Genomic DNA, 21135 nt, shown 5'->3' with positions numbered 1-21135 from the left:
CTCTCCATGTGGATGTAGTGCCAGTTTAAGTTTTGTTTCCTAACAAGAAGAAAAAAAAAGGAAAAAGAAAAGGAAAACAAGTTGAACAACAAGAAGAAATATGTATCATGGCCGCTTGGGTGCGTAGCTATATGTATAAAGTTTTGTATGACAATTTCAATAAAAGATGCCCGACTTTCACAATCTATGTCCCCTTCATCAGGGTCTACATCGAGCTGGACAACCTTCAAGCCTGATCTTGCCAAACGGGGATGGGGAAGGTGAGGACCACATTTTCTCCTGGCTTTCCCTGGGCATTAGCGGGCTTCGTCTCTGCTCTCCCAAGCCTGTCTGGAGGCCTCTGAGTTTTATATGGGCCCCTGGGAGTCAGCTGGCAGAAGGCAGGTTCTTCTCTGGCTGTACTCAGAGGGGCATCACCTGTTGTTTTTTTCTCGAATTACACTGAAGCCTCAGGTTACACGTAATAGGAACTGTGGCTTATGCTCAGTTATGATCTGTCTGTAATTTCCACACCTCCAGGGATCACCAGGTGCTGTTGAGGAAAGGCTATGTCCCAGAGGGCGCTCCTGCCTTCTGCAGCGGACTCCCTTCCACTACACCAGCTTTCAGCCCCTGCAACCCAGCTTGACCAGCCGGGTGTCCGAAGGGAAGCTTCTGGAGAAAATGGAGACAACCGGGGTTTTTACACTTAGGCAGGAAAAACCAAAGGTACAAGATTAGGTGAAACCTGGCTCAAAAACAGTAACTGTGAGAGGGACCTTGGAGTCCTAGTGGACTATGAGCCAGCAGTGTGCAGCAGCAGCCAAAAAAGCTAATATAATCCTTGGTTGTATAAACAGGCACAGAATCAAAATCACATGAAGTATTTGTACTGCTTTATAAAACCTTAGTAAGACCACACCTGGAATACTGCATCCAATTTTGGTCACCACATTAGAAGAAAGATGGAAAAAGTGCAGAGAAGAGCAAGTAAGGTGATTAAGGACCTGGAAACTAAAAAGATTTGGGTATGGCCAGAGAAAGGAGACTGTGCAAATCTTTTGCTCAGTCCAAATGGCTATTACATCAGAAATCAAAAACCAAGCAAAGCAAGTCAGAAACTGGAGTGCAGCAGGAAAAGAGGGAGGATACTGATTTTGGTTCATGCATCTGATGACACTTCATAAAAGATGGACTATTCCATTTAATGTCATGTTTCAAACTGGAAACTTTGAAGAATGAATGGCAACTAGTAGAACACTTGTAGTAATAAAAAATAGACAAAACTGTACTTGCAAGCAATTGTGGAACAGTTTTCATTTGCCAAGAATGTTCAGACTGCTAACTGGTGTGCAGTGTTCAAACATTTCATGTATTCATTTGAACAAGAGATTTGCTAAGATTTCACAAAGAGCAAAAGACCAATTGCTGGTTGACAAATTGATATTTTAAAAACTTACAAGAAGTTTGGAATTACTATAAAAGTATATTTGATTCTTATCAGAATCCAATTATATTTCATCTCTAGTTATTGACTATGGAAAACCCCATTTCTGCCCTCTCTGGATTCTGTCATACAATGAAGGGAAGGGGGGGTGAACAAAGGGGCTTTATGGCCCTCACTTCCTTCTTACAACTTCAAAAGGGACTGAATGTGGATACCACCAAAAGAACTAACCATAACAATGGGGCCATCAGCTTTCATGTACTCCCCTCTGAAGCCTCCCTTCCACCGGCAGTGAGGAAAAAGGGGGTGGAAATGTAACGCTTGGGATTGTCACTGGAAGGATGGTGGGGTGGGGTGGGGTTGCTGAGAACCCCTTAAAACCTTGAACCATAAAGCTTGGCCCTCAGGTCCTGTCTAGAACGCCTGCAACCATTTTCTCTTAATAAAGATGACTGTTGGAAGAAATATTCCAAGAGTTCTATCTTCTTAAGATGCAAAGTTCCTTACAGTTCTCTCCACTTTGCTGCATACAGTAAATGCTTGCAAATACAGTATTTGGCATTAGTGCATAAAACAAGAATTTTGTAAAAAGCTATGAAGAAAATAGAAAACTTTGAAGGTAAATGGGAAATGTAAACATCAGAGCAGGAATTTTTCAAGAAGATTCATTTTTTTGCTTTTTACTGTCTTGGTAATACCTTTCACTAATATCCTGAATAAAACAAAACCTGGATACAAACTGTCAAAATGGAAAAATAGTGTACTTTTTATACACAGTTGATTGAAAGTATATGGAAAATCAAAAAGTGAAAGTGAATCCTTTATATTGTAAGGATATATAGTGATGATTTCAATATGGAATTTGAATTTAACAAATGTGCAGTGCTCAGCACAAAGAAAGGAAAAAATGATACAATTGCCCATAGAAGAACATTAGAAATATCTAGGAATACTTGGATCATAAAACATATTGCATAGTGAGGTTATAAACTCTTAGAATATTTAAAAAGTTCTATACTGAAAGTTAAAGGATGGAAATATAATTACTGTACCAATACTGTAATAAGATATGCTGCCGACGGAGAAAACTGGATACAGCTTGAATCAAACAATTTAAATTAGAAAACCCAAAACTGATGCTAGTGCGCCATATACACTGCTTCCATGGTGAATTTTATTGACTACAAGTAGCATGAAATATTGGAGGTCATGGTTTACTGACAGTAAAACAATTGAAGAAAAAAACATGGAGGAAATAATTACATTATATGGCCAATATGTAAAAGAAATTGAAAATAAAGTGGGCAGGACCAGGAACTGGTAATAGTTGCAAGCTGACACTATCAAGAGAGAAACAGGTTCCTTTTTGCAGCTGTAAAAAAAATGGAAACAAACATGATGCAACCACGGATTCAATATGTATCAAAGGGCAATGCAGCGTTTATAAGGATGAAACCATGGATGGTGCGACTAGTGAATGCAAGAAATTGCTCAGAGTAACCCCAGGTATTTGGCTAAGGAGATGAGCTCCACTGCTCTGGCTGGTTCATAGTTCAGCATTTATCCCAGGGCGTGTTTGTGTGTGTGGGATTTATGCCGGGGTGCAGGGAAGTTTGTCTTTAATCTTGTAAGCTACCGCAAGTCACTTGGATGAATCAATTAAATCAACCTACCTACCTATCAGCCAACCAACCAACCACTATGATCCCTTAAAATTTATGGAAAAACTCCCAATTCTCAACTTTCCAAAATGTGGTATGAACACAACATTGAAAAATGTATTGCAAATGAAGATATTGACATTTTAGAGGACTTTGACATGCAAATTGATTGCCATCTGGAACACAACACTACAGATATAACAATAGTTGTCTTGGGGCCCCAACAGGGGTGCCTCAGGCTGGAGGTGGCTGACAGATTACAAAGAGATCCTGCTCCCTTCCTCCCATCTTTTAATTGTAAATTATTATATGGTTCTTTGCACAGTCAATCAGATGTTCAGACTGGATTTGGCATTTTTATCCACCTACGGTGTCTTTCCCAAGGATGGGATAAGCAGATGTTGATGCTTTATGGTGTTAGAAGTATTATATGGCCTAGAGGTGAAGATGCTCGCCTCCCACTCAGAAGGTTGAGAGGTCAGTCCTAGGTAGCAGCAGGTGTTTCTCTCCTAGGGGGAAAAGAGAAAATATCTGCTGGGTAAAAGAATGGATAACTCTTAGAAATAAAAGGTTGTTATATCTGGAGGGGTATGACTGACAATTGGGGTGGCAAGCTTTTTATGGTATGGGAAAAATAAAATTCATAAATATTTCCAAAACCATTACATAAGAAATGCATTGTTAACAATATGGGAAAAAATAAAAAGTAAAATATATTTGAAAATTCCAGGGTGATTGTCAACTATGGAAGCATTTGTACACCCAAATTTGGTGGACTTTGAAAAAATTGGGACATATAGTGATATTCTAAATTCTGAAGGGGATTTAAAATCTAAACAAGAAATGGAAAATCAGGGTATCAACTTGTCGTGGTGAGTACATTTACAAATGCAAAGTAGATATGAAAAAGATGTTAAACTGTATGGATTTCATAAAGAACAAATGCCATTTGATAACACTTTGTTAATTTCAGATGAGAAATTAATTAAGAAAATGTATAATTTTTTATTAACTTTGGAAATGGAAAGCGAACAAGTTAAAGAAATAATGATAAGACGGGCGAAAAATTTTGGATATAATATAGAATTAGAAAAATGGCAAAACTTATGGGAAAGAAATTATAAACTGACAATGTCAGCTTCTTATAAAGAAAATTTATATAAAATGTTTTATCAATAGCAACTGCCACCAGCAAGATTAGCAAAAATGTTTACAAACATGTCAGACAGATGTTGGAAATGGAAATTATCATGTTTGGTGGACATGTGATAAAGAATTATTGGAAAAAGATACATACTTGGTTAGAAAAGATGTTGGGAGAACATGTAGATTTTAAACCTGAACTTTTTTTATTAGATATAATGCTAGAAAAGATGAACAAACAAAGTCTATATTTGATTTTACACGTCACAATAGCGGCAAGAATAATATTTGCGCAACATTGGAAAAATGAATACCATCAGATGAAGAAATAATTAAAAAAATGCTAGAATGCGCAGAGATGGACAGATTGACTATGAGACTGAAAGAAAAAGAAGAAACAGAATATTACTAAACTTGGGACTTATTTTACCAATGGTTAGAGTAAAGAATAAAGGATTAGGAATTAAATATGTATTAGCGTATTTAAACCCAGACAGCGCATTGGTTGAAAAATTATTGTACGTATGGAAAAAAATCAATAAAATCTTATAAAAAATATCTGCTGAGAACTCCGCCTAGGTGTCAGGAAGGGCATCTGGCCAGTAAATGCTCAGCTCCATCCAATCACTTGACTCTACCCCAAATTATGAGATTATAGGATTGTAAAAAGGGACAGTTTTTTAGAGGTATCGTTGCAGGATGTAAGCTGTTTTGAGTCAAGCTGCCTTTTGCAATTGACTGATGGGGATTTTGTCAATGCTGATGAGGTTCAGTTGTTTTGAGATTGCACTCAAGATGCCTAATTGGGGGTTACATCCAAGGATTATTATGATTGTTACTTGAATGGTGGTTTTTTTTTTTTTTTTTGGCTTTTTGTTGAGTCCGTGGCGGGAAAACAGACACGAGAAGCAGCTGGAGTTCTCAGTTTCATTTATTCAGCGTTCAGCTTACAGGAAGATGGCTTCAGCCTCGCCCAAACGCCTCGCAGCCTCTTATATAGGCAACTCCCGGGTAAATGGGTTACTTTTCCCGCGCCAGCACCCGCGCATGCGCACGGCGCTGGCGACAGCCTGTCTGGTCCCGGGCAGCTTTGCACCTGCCCGGGACTGCCTGCAAACGCCCGAGCCGTTTGCAAGGCTCGGGACATAACACCCCTTTCCCCCGGGCTAAAACTACTACCAACATACAACATTTATTTTATATGACATTTTGCTCCCCAGTGCTCCCACTGATTACTGGCTTTTGCCTTGCCAGCAATGTTATGTAATCTTCTAGATACTTAGGAGATTTCTTTGCTCTCTGTGACCTTCTTAGCTCTGGATTACTGGCAAAAGTCCCCTGACTGGAGGGAGGCGTGAGCCTGTTCTCTCTATTGTGCCCTGGTGTCTTCCAAGGACTGTGCCCCGATGCCTGGCCTGCTTGCTTGCCCACCGGGCTCGTCAGGCCAGGGCTTCTGTTACTTTGTGACCTGGTTGACCTACCTAGCTGTAGACCCTCAGGCCCCTTGAAGTGATAGCCGCTGCTGGGCGTCTCTGTAGAACCTCCTAGGTCAGTCCAAGACCTGTCAGGAGGCTGTCCATTCCCTGAACCCCATTCTGTGTTCGGGCTCGTGTGGGTTTCTGTACTTTCCCAAAACTCAGGTGTTCCCTGATTTGTGCTAGGGTTGTTGTAGTCGGGACTTGGTTCCTCGACTAGCTCTGTGTATGTTTGACCCCCTGTAGGATTTGGGGTAAGGTCAGGCCAACCTTGGGAATTGTGTGCCAGCTCTCTTGCGGGGAATGATTTGTTGGGATGCCCCCGGGTATCCTCCGTTGCTGGAGTGCTGTGTGATGTGTGTGGAAAGTGAGTATGCCCCCGGGGTGACTCCCTGGCTGGAGTAGGCGTGAGTGCCTGTTGTGTGGGTAAGCTCCATGACTTTCTTTTCGGAGCAATTGCAGAACCTTGGGACGAGCCGTTTGTGGCTCCCTCAGTGGAGATGGGCAGTAGCTCTTGCCCTTCCCTTTGCTCCAAAGGGTCCCCCTCCCCCCCTGGAAAAGACCCAGGAGTCTCAGCAGAAAAGTCTCGCCTAGAGCGAAGTTGGTCGATGTGCCGACGCAGGACACGACCGTTGTCCAGGGCAACCTCGTAGGAGAGAGGACCTGTGATCCTGGACACAGAAGCGGGGACCCATGTATGACCAGGCCCGTAATTGCGAGCCCAAACCGGGGCACCCACAAGTAGTTGTCTAGGTGCCCTAGGATGTGAGGTAGATGAAGGCAGTCTGTCCGGATGCAACCGGTCAAGTCTAGTAGTAAGTTGGCGCCCCCAACGAAGTTCAGCTGGACTTCTCCCTGTAGAAGTGGACGGTGTGGTGCGATAAGAAAGGAGAAAGTCAGCCAACCTGTGATGCCAGTCCCCGTAGGTGAGTCTCTTCAAGGCGTCCTTTGCGATGCGCACCATGCGTTCAGCCATACCGTTGGTGGACGGGTGAAAAGGCGCAGACGTGGCATGACGAATCAGGTTTGCCTGTAAGAAAGCTTGGAATTCGGAGGAGGTGAATTGAGGGCCGTTGTCGGACACAATGACATCTGGCAGCCCGTGTGCAGCAAAAATCCCCCTCAGTACCTGAATAGTCTTTGCAGTGGTGGTGGATGAGACAGGCACAACCTCAAGCCATTTTGAATGGCTGTCAACAAGGACCAAGAAGAACTGGCCCTGAAAGGGCCCAGCGTAGTCAATGTGCACCCTAGACCATGGGGACTGTGTTTCCTCCCATCTATGCACAGGAGCTTGGGGCATCTCTGGGCGAGATCGTTGGCACAGGTGGCATGCGTGTACCTTAGCCTCAATATCTTTATCTAAAGCAGGCCACCACAAGTGGCTTCGTGCAAGAGCCTTCATACGAACAATGCCAGGATGACCCTCGTGGAGGGATTCTAAGACCCTAGTCCTCATTGAGGTGGGAATGACAACTCTGTTTCCCCAAAGCAGACAACCCTGAGAAAGGGACAGTTCGTTTCTTTTGGACCAGAAACTCTGAAACTCAGGACTAGGGCAGTGCTCAGGCCACCCGGACAGGACCCAGGAGCGGACACGTGAAAGTGTGTGATCTGTACCTGTTTCAGCGGTAACATCCCTGGCACTAAGAGGGAGCTCGGGCAAGGCTTGGATTGATAGAATGTTGACAGCTGGCGCGGGGTCAGCTTCTACTACTGGCAGAGGCAACCTACTGAGGCCATCAGCATGGCCCATTTCTTTCCCAGGCTTGTGGAGTAATGAAAAATCATATGCAGACAAGAAAATAGACCACCTAAGCATTCTAGGGGAAATGATGTGGGGAGTCTGCTTACGTGTGATAAACAGTCCCAGCAGAGGCTTATGGTCAGTGAAGACCGTGAAATGCCTGCCATATAGAAAATCGTGGAATTTTTTAATTCCAGCAACAACAGCCAGAGCCTCCCTGTCTATCTGAGCGTAGTTGCGCTCGGCAGAAGACAGTGTTCTGGAGTAGTATGCAATAGGAACCTGAGTTCCATCAGACCTGAGGTGACTCAGGACAGCTCCAACCCCGTAGGGGGACGCATCACAAGCGATGCACACAGGGAGAGACTCGTTGAAATGTGCAAGAACACTGTTAGAAGTGAGCAAGGCCTTGACTTCTTTAAAGCAAGCCTCATGCGCTTGTGACCACAGCCACACAGCCTGTTTGTCTAGTAGCCTGTGAAGAGGCTCAGCTACACTAGCTTTATGTGGAAGAAAAGAATTGTAGAAATTCAGGAGGCCTAGAAAGGCCTGAAGTTCGGCCTTAGACTTTGGCCTGGGTGCATCTAAAATAGCAGTTAGTTTGGATTCAGCAGGATGAATCCCAGCAGCATCAATTTTGAATCCCAGAAATTCAGTAGAAGGCACCCCAATCTGGCATTTGTCTTTTCTGAGCTTGAGGCCTGATTTCCTGAATCTTAACAGGACAGCCCTAAGCCTTTCAGCTAGAATGTGTGTGGAGTCTCCTGCAATCAAGACATCGTCAAAGTAGGGGCAGACCCCTGGTATACCTCGTAGTGTGTTTTCCATAACGCTTTGGAAAATCCCAGGAGCGACATTCACTCCAAACTGTAGCCTTTTTACTTTAAAGGCACCCCTGTGGGTCACAATGGTCTGAGCTATGGCAGCATCATCATCAACAGGCAGCTGTTGATATGCTTGAGCTAGGTCAAGCTTTGCAAAAACACGCCCCCCCTTGAGAGAGGCCAGGATGTGACTGACCACAGGAACAGGATAGGCATGTTGCTGCAATGCCTTATTGAGTGTGCATTTGTAATCAGCACAAATGCGAATGTCCCCATTTGCCTTTAGAGGCGTGACAATGGGGGTCTCCCACGGGCTGGAATCAACAGGTTCTAGGATTCCCTGTTGGATTAGTTTGTCTAGTTCAGTGTCAATCTTACTTTTTAAAGCAAAAGGGACCCTTCTTGCTTTAATCCTAATGGGAGTGACAGTGGGGTCTAGCTTTAAGGACACAGGTGGTCCTTTGAATGTGCCCAGCTGGGGGCTGAAAACATCTGCAAATTCTTTGCAGACTTCCTGTAGGTCGAGTGTTTGTAAGCTATTGAGTCCTGTGACGTGTATCCCCAGGGCCTCAAACCAATCGAGTCCTATGAGACTCGTTCGTTCACCCCCTACTACTAATAAGTCTAGTGGACCTTCAAAACTCTTGTATTGCACGTTAAGGGTGGCCTCCCCCTTAACACACACTCTTGAGTTCTGAAAATCTGTTAATACAATATCAGAAGGCCTTAACTTGGCCTTAGACCCACTTCTGGAACAAATCTTCCTAAATGTATGCAATGAAATGATGGACAGGGCAGACCCTGTGTCTAGTTCCATAGATAATGGAACCCCTTGTAGCTTCACGTTGAGTGACAGCTTTTTCTTCATGGGCTTGTGTGTGCCTGTTCTACAGATGCTTCTTCGCGAAGCGCAAAAACCTACCCTATTCTGGCTGGGGAATCTGGTACCCTTCAGGCGTTCTTCTTGGGGTTTGTGCCTTTCGTCGGCCCAGGCACACAGCTGCAATGTGCCCTTGTTTACCGCATGCCCGGCAGGTAGCGGAGCGGAACTTGCAGTCGGTTCTCCTGTGGCGACCTCCACAACCGATGCACTTGAGCGGAGCCGAAGAGCTTCCCTTCTGGTTCTCTTCCTTCGCGGGGTGTAGACGGTCGACTTCCTCGTCCGGATCCTCCTCGGAGTTTCGTCGGACGTCTTCCTGGTGCACGGACGCACCCTCTGCACTGTTTCTGATCGGCCGCATGTTTTTGACGGCGCCGCCTGCTGCTTCTTCTGCGGTGACTTCCCTTAAGGCGTCTTGGAAGGATAATTCTTCCTTTGCGAAAAGTCTCTGTTGTAGCTCGCGATGCCTTAACCCGCACACGAATCGGTCCCTCAGTCGTTCCTCGAGGTCCTTGAACTCGCAGGGCTTGGCGGCCTTCCGTAACGCGGCGATGTATTCCTTGGCTGACTCACCGGACCGTTGATCCCTTTGTTCGAAGGTGTGGCGCCATGAGATAACGGACACCTTGGGATGGAAATGCTCCTTCAGCAGCTTCTTCAGGTCTGCGTAGCTTACAGACTCTACTGGGACAGGTGCTGCAAGGTTTTCTGCGATTTCGAAGGCGTCTTGGCCGCAAACGCAAAGCAGGGTGGCCGCCTTCAAGCTATCTTCCCTCACTTGGTTTGCCTTGAAGTAGTTCTCCATTCTGGATACGTAGGACTCCCACCGCTCTGGATGTGAGACGTCGAATTCCGAAAGCCTTCCGATTTTCGCCATCTTCGGATCTTCAGGAGACGGGTCTATCAGCCAGCCTACCCCCGAATGCGCACCGGACTGGCGGGCAGCTGCCGAGTCGACGCCGTTCCTCTTTCGCCGCTCAGGACTCCTTGGGTAAGCTTACACTTCTTCCTTTCCAGGTAGTGCAAGGCATCCCACCTTCGTCGCCAGTGTTGCGTCCTTGGCGGGAAAACAGACACGAGAAGCAGCTGGAGTTCTCAGTTTCTTTTATTCAGCGTTCAGCTTACAGGAAGATGGCTTCAGCCTCGCCCAAACGCCTCGCAGCCTCTTATATAGGCAACTCCCGGGTAAATGGGTTACTTTTCCCGCGCCAGCACCCGCGCATGCGCACGGCGCTGGCGACAGCCTGTCTGGTCCCGGGCAGCTTTGCACCTGCCCAGGACTGCCTGCAAACGCCCGAGCCGTTTGCAAGGCTCGGGACATAACACTTTTGATCTTTGTAAGCCGCCCAGAGTCCCCTCTAGGTGAGATGGGCAGCAAACAAGTCTTATAAATAATTGAAAAGAATAATTTTTGTAGATTTGGCAACCCCAGAGAGACAGTACAGCCAAGGGTACAGAATTGGGGAAAAATTACAAAATGTAGAGATCTAGGGATCAAATGGGTGGATGATGAAAAAGATTTTACAAAGTCATTCTTATAGTTAATGGAGTATTAGGTGGAATAACAGAGTAAATACATTTTTACAAGAACTATTTTGGCTATATCAACTGTGTATTTGCAAAAAACACCTTGCTGAGCCCATGTTACTTGGATAATTCCTAGATTCCTGAAAGGAACTTGTATTTCCCCAAAGTAGCAGAAACGTAATTATTTTTATCCCTTGTACTATTGAATAAAAACATCATCATCATCACAGTAGTAATATTGCCTGCCCATCCCTGCCACCTTCATTTGTGCTCTCATTCCCTGATCTCGCTCGTCCTTTTCATTTACACACATCCAAACAAAAATGGAGAGAAAAGCCAACTCTCTATTCAGAGAGGATGATCAGCGAGTTCACAGCATAAAAATACATAAATGCAAAATGGAATATCACTGAAACATAGTATCACTGAAATGCTACAGGATTTCCTGCTCAAGCAGGGGGCTGGACTAGAAGACCTGCAATGCCCTTTCCAACTCGTGTTATTTTATGTTCTATGTACAGTTTTAAAATTATGTTAAACAATAAAATCTCCTTGGAGTCAAGCTTAGGCAAGAAAATGGGCCTGCTTTGCTGGTGTTTTTTTTTTCTAGGATGCTTTGGGATTATTTCTCAGTATAAGTTTACCATCCATATTATGTATTCTTTTATGCTGCCTTAGTGGTTATGCCAGTTTCCTCACCAACAATTGCTGAAATTGTGGAACTAAAGTTGAGGCATCTGGATGGTACCAGCATGATCTACTGCTCACTTTTTTATATCTTAGCAACCTTGAGATGTTCAGCTCCCAGAATTCCTCAGTTGGTGTGACTGTTGCTAAGAATTCTGGGAGACAGTCCACAAAAGAGGCATAGGTGCCCAATGGCCTGTAGGCTAGATGTGATCCACAGCTGCTCCAGAAGCCTCCAAAGACACTTTTCATCATACATATTGTTGGCAGTGTGATTTTTGGAGAAAACAATAGCAAAATTACCGCTTAAAGTATCTTTTCTATTTTGCATTACCGGTAATTCCCAAAGAATCCTGATGAAAAGGACTGGGTTCAAACAACATACTGCAATGCTGGGTTAACAAAGCCAATTGCTGGTTTGGTATTATCAGTGGCCAATCCAGTCTTAGTCTGCAGAGGACTCTAAACTCTTGTGCTTTGGAAAACAATTTCTAAATAAATTTGTAATAAACTTGTAATAAAATCTAAGCACTACTCTTAATGATAATCTGAAAGTTGTCCATTTGGTCATTAATTTTACAAATGCAAATTTTAATAGGCTTTTCTGCCTATTCCAGTTCTTAGCACACAGCAGAAGTGTGTATTTTGCATTTGGAAAACTCGGAGCTCTGTTATTATTCAACCAGTTGAATCATTTCCTGTTTTCTGCAGGTTTGGAAGAATTCTCTGAGGCGGGCTGGAAATATTTGTGGTGCCTCATGAACGTGCTGGCCTGAAGGCCTGAGAAATATCCCTGTTTGTTACACTTGCCAGGGAAGAATAGCCAGCTGTGCACGCTTGTGATGGTGTGCAGCATCACATTGTGTGATAGAAGTTACAAAAGACAATCAAGCTTGCTGACTTGGCTGCACTAGAAGAGAGGGAACTGCCTTGCACAGATTATCTAATCTTGGAGTTACAAAACTGCCTTCTCTTGCTCAAAGCCTCTTTTTTTTCTGCAAGGGGAAAGAAACAATAAGTTGCTCAAGGAAGCTGTCATTGAGACCAGCTTGTTCTGGGAACTTTACAATAGGTGTAGCCTCTGTTCTTCAACTCTCAGTTAATCGCATTGCAGGACACAGTCCAATAATCTGAAAGTTGTCTCTTTCTCCAGGGACTGTCTCACATTCCTTTAGTCTTTGCACTAGGAAAGTGTGTACAAGGCTACTGCTCTTAATCTAGTGGTGGGCGTGGCCTCTTCTCTTTACAACCAGAGAAACAAGGGAGGGTCCCTTGCCCCACCTACTCTCCAGCTGCGGGCTCTTGGTACTCTGCGCTACGTGGCCTCTCCAGGGAGTGTGTGTGTGATCCCTTTCTCTCCCTCGGAAACGCTATGTGGTAAAGACCTTGGGAGCTGGGGTGGAAGGAAGCTGCATGGGATCGGTCTGATAAGAGAGGGCAGAGCCCGCAGCTGGAGAGTAGGTGGGGCAAGGGACCCTCCCTTGTTTCTCTGGTTGTAAAGAGACAGTGGGAGAATACGGTGGTACTTTCAGATTTGCAAGATTCTGCCAATGTAGCTTTATAATAAAGTAGAATTACTTCACCTGGTGATGTTTCCCATCTGGTCTACCTGGTAAGGCTGACACTCTAAAAATGGCTCAGTTGACTCTGCAACATGCCTTATTCAGGCTGCATAGACTGGAGGACCACTAGATGGCAGCAAAGAGAAGACTTCCTCTCCTGCCATCTCAGGGCCATCTGCTATGCTTACATAAGGCAATGGAGTGCCATGTGCTTAAGTCAGTGCAGGAAGGGTCAGTGTGGGGGGTTGTTAGTCAGCTGACACCCTTTGGGAGTTACCACAACCAAAGAGCCAACCGGCCTAATTAAATGTGCTGTGATATGGGGCTGTACAGGAATTGTGCGGAAGCAGCATTTCTGGAAAAACTGTTAGGGAAAAATTGTCAAACTAGATTCATGTCTTGTGCTTATCTGTAATAGGATTTCTTTGGGTTTGTCTTATCTCATTATATGGACCAGGCAAGTTGTGGCTTGTTCCATAAACCATGACATAGAATGGCATGGCTCCAGAGGTTGTACAAATGTAGGCCTATCTTTGGATTGCTCCCCTCCCTTTCTTGCTGAGGATCCATATTTAAGTGCCCTCTTCTTTTCCTCTGTTCAAGATTTCCTCAAACCATTACAAGGTTGACTGATGGATAAGGCCGCTTCCTACGTATTTAGTGATTTTTCTGAGCTTCTTATGTACAGTATTGAGTGATTTCCTGAATGTCAGGCTCTTTCCACACTATTTTGCCACTTGCAAAAACGTCTAATATTTTCCTCCATGTAAAGATTCTCAGTCCTTCTGTCAGAAGTAAAGTCTTCATCCTGGTTCATCCAAGCCGGGAATAAATAAGCCACACGGCGACTGCTTTGGGAAGATGGTTACAGTTTATTGAAGAAGTAGAAAGATGGTCCTTGCAGGAAAGGGCAGAGGAAAGAACGGCTGAGCAAATGGGCGAGGGGTTTTTATACCATCTCTAGCCTTTTGTTTGGAAGTTTCCTGTTCCTGTGGCATGAACTTTGAGGCTATTTCCTGTGTCACGTATTCTGACCTGAGCCTAGGTGTGCCTCTCTGGTATACGTGATGGTAATGGGTGTGTCCTATTATGTCCCAAAAGCCATATCCTGCTTCCCTGGGGCTGGGCTAATGACTCCTATAGAGTTTGGGTGGGGAATGCAGATTTTAAGTCCCTTGTCTTCTTGAGTTCCCTGGCTCCAGCCTTCCTGATGGTTTTACATCGGCATTTGTATAGGGCTGGCTCCTGCTTGGGGACAGAGAGATTTGAGGGCAGGTTTCTGCTTTTCAAAAAATGTTTTTCAAAATCCTTTTGGAGAAAAATATATTTTCCTGCCCTTTTAATATTTCCTTCTCTGGGACTAACTTCCCTCACTTCCTTTGTAATTTGGACTCGTCTAACTTCATGCTTTTTCTTGCATGGTGAGAAAATGGGCGTGAGCAAAACTGAACGAGATCCAGCCTCCTAGGACCTCTGATTCACTGTGTGAGAGAAACATCACATAGGTTGCAATGCTGGAATCCACTGTAGATTAGATTACATTATTTCATTTTATTTTGCTTTCCACCAGTAACACTGGACAAAAGAGGACCCATAAATATTGATGGCTGCACGGGAAGACCTGGGTTGCATCTAGATGCCTCTAAACATAGCACTGGAAGCCTGTTTGCAACCCAGCAACCTCTGCTGCTTTCAACACTGTCCACGTTCGCCTGCTCCTTTGTGCAAAACAAAACAACGCAACAGAGAAGCTGGGCTGGCAAGCTTCTTCTGGATTGGAACAGCCTATTTGTGACGGGCCACAACAGCTGCTGGGTGCTTCTTTCCAAATGTTTATCTCGGGATTGTAAAAAATGCCACTGATATTGCAAAAAGGGTGATGATGCCTTAAAAGGGGAGCAGATGAGATGGTTGAGGTAGAGGAGGTTCTTAGAGTTGAACCGTGGCTTGCAAAGTGTGAGTGCAGCAGACGGAAGCTCCCATGGGCCCTTTGCATCTTCTGGGGATTCAATACACACACAGAGAACCCTTTACTTTTGCGTTTGTTGATTGCTTTGAACAAAGAGAAAGAAGGGGAGAAGTCCCCCTTTGGCTTCTGGTCCCACCCACTGCTGCGGCCCCCCCACTCCCACCCCACCTAGCATGCAACTATCTCCCACTAGTTGTCCCAGAGAGAAAGAAGATGCTGACCTGGGCCCAGTGAGCTGAATGGCTGAGGACCAAACACCAGAAGAGAAATCAGAGACAAATCTCAGCGACCTGCTTATTCTGTCTGAAAAGGCCAGGATGGGCAGCTATTTTTAGCCCAGGACAGGCTGTGTGGTTAGTGGGTGTAAGGATAATGATTTTACTTTTCTTTTCAATTATATTGATTTTATTGATGCCTTTTAAATTTTGCATATTTTTTATTGCTGTGAACTGCTGTTGCTGCTACTGCTGCTGCAAATACTTTAACAGGAAAAGAGGGTAGTTTAAAAACGCATGAATATTTGGGCCAGGGCAGAATATTTGGGCCAGGTGCGCATGTGGGGCCCCTCTCATGCTGTGCTCCGAGGGGAGATAACAAGCTTTGTCAGACTTCAGGAACAATTGTTTCTTTCACACCCCTCAACCCACCAGAGATACAAAAAATCCTGCCAAAGTAGAGTTTGTCCCCAAGGGGTCTAGGGGCCACAGGGAACCTCCACTGACATCAAGCTGCATTACAGTGAGATCCTCAGGTCGCAAGTGAGGCGTGATGGCCGTTCCGCCCAAACTGGGCACTTTTGTTCCAGGGTGGATGCAACTGAGCTGCGTCGTGGTTGCCTGACATGGTTTCCGAGGCTTAGGTCGTTCTCCACCCGGTTGAGGCTTCTCTGCTTTCTGCTTACTCACCTGAAGCCCCTCCAGCCCAGAGAGGTCAATAGCTCCTTGCTCTGTGGCTGGAGAAGAACTTGAAGAGGGACACTTGATTTGGGGGAACCAGTTTCTCGCTCCCTGCAGTACCAAAGTGGGGAGAAGATGGTCAACGTTCTGCCTTCCACCCAGCTCTTTCCAAAGGAAGGGGCTGTGGCAGGAAGGGGAAAGCCTGAGGGGGCCCCGGCCTCCGGCTGTTCCTCCAGAAGATTTGGCAACTCTTCTGGACTCTGGTGGAGGAGCAAGGCTTCCGCTGCAGAGAGGCGCGATAGAAATTAGGGGCTCCCACCCACCTGGCAAGCCTCCTGGCTGGGGAGCCATTCTGCACATGCTGCATAATTGGATTGTTTACCTGCTGCTCTTCCAGGAAGGCGGAGGAGAGATGTCAGCAGGTGGTTCTTGTTTTATTTTCTCTGCCTGAGGCGCACAGGGGGCCAGGGAAGGCAAGCTGTCAGAGCCGGCTCCATGGTCCTGCTCACCAAACGGGGGACCAGCCCGTCTCGGCTTTATGTAGTCGGCAGGATCCAATGGTGAGCCTTTTCTCTGGCTGCTGAGATCACCCTGCAGACGGAGGGCCTCTCCCTGGGGATGCTCTCCCATGGGGGGGGGGACCCCAGCCCCGTGTCACCACGGAGGAAAACAAAGCGAGAGGGCTGCCCCCCCTGCAGCTGCCCAGGTGTCTTGCAGTCAGTTTTGCAGGAGGGGGAAAGGGCTGCCTTTGTAATTTTGGGGTGGGGAGACCAGGAGGGGCTGGACTCACAGAATGGGCGGAAGAAATTTTTTTTTAAACGTGGCTTTATTGTTTATATTACTGAGTTTTTCTGAGTTTTGATACTACAATATAAGAGGAAATAGTCTTGCAGGTTTTCAGTGGTTATGCTCAGAGGAGAAACTGGGTGGGGGGAGGCTATAGCTTGACTCTCTGTGTTGTAGAGAAATATTTAGAAATAGCAATTTGGCCTTGAAACAAATGGTCTGGTTGAATAGAAGAGCATAACCGTTGCATTGCAGTATTATTCAGTGGTTTTATTTATCATTTTATTATACAGATTTGCTTCCCACTTTATAATTGTAGGGTTTTCTGGGTGCCTCCTGTGTTGAACAAATACAAAATAGTTTTTAAAAGTTGCAGGACTTATCCTAGACAAATAGAAAGGATCTTTTCTTGGCTCAAACAGATATTCAGCCTTGGGACAGCACACCTGGATAGGTAGACCCTCCATAATCAACAGGATGGGGTGCAGAGCAGCCAAGAAAGTGTTTTTTCTGCTCACTCCTCAGGTTCTTCCTGAAATCTGATCAACCCCATACAGAATCTAATCTTGAGGGATGCCTTTAAAGCAGCGCTATTCAATCTTGACGGCTTTAAGATAGGTGGACCTGGGAGTTGAAGTCTACCCATCCTAAGGTTGCCAAAGTTCAGAAATGCTGCTTTAAAGATTAGCTCCATCCTGAAGTGGATTTTGTGGGATCCTCCTGATTGCCAGAGCCCCGACTCACCCTGCAAGAACTCCGCTGACGTTGTCCTTCCCCTCTGAGGTCCTTGCTGTCAAGAAGAGGCTCGAGCAGTGAATGGGTGACCCATCTGGTGCCAACCCGGGGTGGATGGGAGAGGAGCTCACTCAGCTGTATCACAATGGGATTATCTCCTGGCTGCTATCACTCAGCTTTCAGTCGGGAGCTGAGGGTGTCAGGAACAGGAACTGTCAAGAATGTTGGCTGGATTTCAGAGCCAGACATTTGCAAGTGTAAATCTGGATTTACACCCGGTCTCAAATGTGATTAAGATAAGTTAGGCTGGTGGGATGGTAGCAAGAAATCCTTTGCTAGTATTTGTCAGGTTGTGTCTGCAAGCCTGACAGGGCAAAAGCAGGAAAGATCCCCCTGTTCGCATGATGGCTCAGGGGACCAACGAATTGTCTGCAACCATTCTTTGTGATCTCATGCTGCAATTTTGCAGGTGCTGCAGAATAGGATGGCCGCCAGCAGTCATCCTAGGGAAGTGGCTTCAGAAGAGGCAAGTTCCTGTAGGGCGTGGCCAGAATGCTTCGTGGTGGACCCATCCTACAAAACCTGAGGCTGAAGCTTTGTCCCTCTGAGATAAGGAGGTTCTTCCACCCTTCTGTCTGCTCTGTTCATTGATGGCTCCAACTTGGCTGCCTTGTACATAAGCCTTTCAGCTTTATGGAGGAGAGCAGAGAGATCTAGAAAGCATTCTGTACCTGGTGTCCATGGGACGTGAGGAATGGCAGCTCACACAACACACCACTAGCACAGATTTGTGAACCTGGATCCCAGAACCTCTGGAAGTCGGGCTTCAGCTACCAAGTGGCTGCATAGACGAGTGAATAACCTTACAGTCCAAATATTGGACAAAGGGAGAAATAGCAGGAAATGGGCTGCTTAGACCTGGGTTTTAGTTTCCTTTTGGAAGATGAATCTAAATGAAGTTTTTTAAAAAACTGAATTGATCATTTAATTTAAACAAAATTCTCACCAAAATTATGGGGAAGGAAATTTGGGAAACAATGACTGAAGTTTTCTTCCTTTGAATTAATCCAAAGAACTGAATTTATACATTGTCCAGGAGAAAATCACCATCCACTCCTCTTCTTTAGCATTAACAGCAGGAGTAGACAGTGGCATTTTCCAGAAAAAGCTTCCTGGGAGTCTCCTCACCCCCCCCCCCCCAACTTTCCTTGGGATTTTTGGAAACTGAAAAGCTGGGGGGGGGGAGGAAAACCTCCAGGCATGCAAACCCAGCCCTTGTCTACCTCATTGCTAAGTGCAGAATCCCAGATGTCACCAAAAGCATTTTCTCCTTTTCACGTTTGAAATCAGGTTCTCTTTCATCAAATTAAGTGAAAATAGGAGGAACAAATTCAGGACAATTTCTCTACTTGGCACTAACTAACAGAGCTTTAAGAAACAAGATACTCTTGAGATTGGGTGTAGGATCCCACTGTCTAAAAAAAGAAGGAAATCCTACCAAAGTTTCCCTTGAAACATCTTGTGGCAGAATAAGCTTATCCCACTGCAGGCAGTAAACAAAAGCTACTGGCTCCAGTTTCCCAGACTACAGAAGGCCTTCCTTCCTTCCTTCCTTCCTTCCTTCCTTCCTTCCTTCCTTCCTTCCTTCCTTCCTTCCTTCCTTCCTTCCTTCCTTCCTTCCTTCCTTTTCTCCTCTCCGCTTCTGTCTCTTCTGCATTATGCCCAATCCCGAAAGTGCAAAGCCAGCCCTTCCGGTCAGAGCATCCCCCCTCCCAAAACACAAAGATCGTATGTCCTTAAATCATTGATTTGCAGCCAGTAGCACCCTCAGCCTTTTAGACAGTTAGAAAGAGATTGGCCAGACGGAATTAATCTAGTAGGACAAATTCTCCTCAATTATAAGAAAAGAGTGACAGAGGCTTGCCTGAAGCCTTGCTCCGAGTTGGAGAATTCATCTTTGACCAGGCTCATTTTCAGTCTTTGAGGCCAGGGGAGAAATGGACGGTTGTTCCCCCCAAAGCCCACGGGGGTAGCTTTTCCACCAGCAGTCCTGCAAAGGACCATTCTGCATTGCAGGGACTTTTTCAGGGGGCGGAAGAAGAAGCAAGAGAACGTAGATTTCAAAAAGATGCGTTGCAGTTATGAAGTATGGAATGAAGTGGCAAGTTTGAAATGCGAAATGAAAGGCAATATAGCCAGCGAATATTTTCTTTACATGAATTAAATCTCCAGGAAAAGATTATCCTGGGATACAGAAGGAAATTGCTGAGGGTCTGTTAACCCTTTAAGAACTCTCAAATGACTACAGGTAGGCAAATGTTGCCTCTTTTCTTTCCAGGAGGTTTCAAGGACCCCTGGATAATTAGTCTGACCAATACCTGGAAAGGTTCTAGAGCAGTTCATAGAGAAATTGACAGTAAGGACCTGGATAATTATGCAGCGCCAGAGGTCAACATGGATTTGCTAAGATCAAGTCTTCCCTTTTAGTGTTTTGATTGAGTAACTTCCAAAATAGGTTGTGGGAATTATATAAGCATAAAATATCTTGTTTTCAATCGTTCATATATTTTGATTGACAAGCTAGTTGAATATGAGCTGGATAACACAGCAACTAAGTGGGCTGGAAAATTGTACCTGGAATTTGCTCAGCCTGAATCCTCATTAGGCTTGAGAGGAGTCAGGTGTGCTCTTCAACTTTTTTTGTAATGACTTGGAGTGCAACCTCCAAGTGCACCTCCATTGTTCAGATGACACAAAATTGGATAATAGAAAACAAATTAAAATTAAATTTATCTTGACAGGTTAAAAGAATAACAGTGAAGTGCTATGGAAACAAATACATCAGACTTCACTTAAAGGAAGAAATCAAATGTCAGAGTGGGGGATAAAGGGTGTAGCCAAAATATGTGTGAAAAAAGAACTGAGAAAGGGGAAGATCCTTGTGACCTCTGCAAGTATATTCAACGCTTGCTGGTCTTCTTCTGTCTTTCCAAGAAAGGTGATGTTGGTGTTGGCAATTCCATCCTGTAATGGACAACAGGAAGAGGCTGTTTGGTTCTTGCTTTCCTTTCTGGCAGGTTAAAAACACGTAGGAGTGATTAACAAATTGTATTAAAAACAGGAGCTTTCGTGAGCTGCCCCTTTGTTTCCTTCTGACCTTCTGCTTAAGGCACCCAACGTGAGTTCTATCTAAAAAAGAAAGAAAGAAGAGGAAATAGGGCTTAGATTAAACATTTTATGCAGACAAATAAAGAATGAAAAACAACTTGGATACCTTTTCATCTTTGGTCTAGCAGTTTTTTCCCCTCAGTTTGCACCCTTATTGTTACTGTGCCTCAGTTTTTGCTTTCATGTTGTTCTTTATTTTTCCATAGCCACTTGGGGCTAATTTGAACCAGGCTGCAGACCGTTTACATGAATCTGTTGCTTTGCAGGAGCCCCTGGTTAGAGGTTTTGGTTTCAAGCAGTGGCCCAGGTCAGAGGGATTTGTGGGCTGGAAGGGCTCGCTTGGTGGGGGGACATTTGTCTTCAATTAAGAAACAGCCTTTGCTGCATAAAGGCATGCTGGTGACAACTTGGAGCAATGGCTTAGACGCAGTGTTTCTCAACCTTGACCATTTTCAGGCATGTGGACTTCAACTCCCAGAATTCCACAGCCAGCATTGCTGGCTGTGGAATTCTGGGAGTTGAAGTCCACATGCCTTAAAATGGTCAAGGTTGAGAAACACTGGCCTTAGAAGTACTTGCCTGAACTTTCACTTGCATAGAATAATATCCTGGTATAATGTGGTTTAAAAGAGGCAAATCTCCCAAATAT

At 45.0% G+C, this 21135-nt stretch overlaps 1 protein-coding gene across 1 annotated transcript in view; it reads left to right on the top strand.

Annotated features, from left to right (window-relative positions):
* The window catches only part of SLC9A3R2 (SLC9A3 regulator 2), a 92746-nt gene that overhangs the window by 49553 nt on the left and 22058 nt on the right, over positions 1–21135 (top strand). The window lies entirely within an intron of this gene.

Source organism: Crotalus tigris, unplaced genomic scaffold, assembly GCF_016545835.1.
Source record: "Crotalus tigris isolate CLP2741 ecotype Arizona unplaced genomic scaffold, ASM1654583v1 scf7180000018693.663989, whole genome shotgun sequence".
Taxonomy (NCBI): Eukaryota; Metazoa; Chordata; class Lepidosauria; order Squamata; family Viperidae; genus Crotalus; species Crotalus tigris.
Note: the sequence above shows the minus strand (reverse complement) of the source record. Positions and strands in the feature narration are given on the sequence as shown.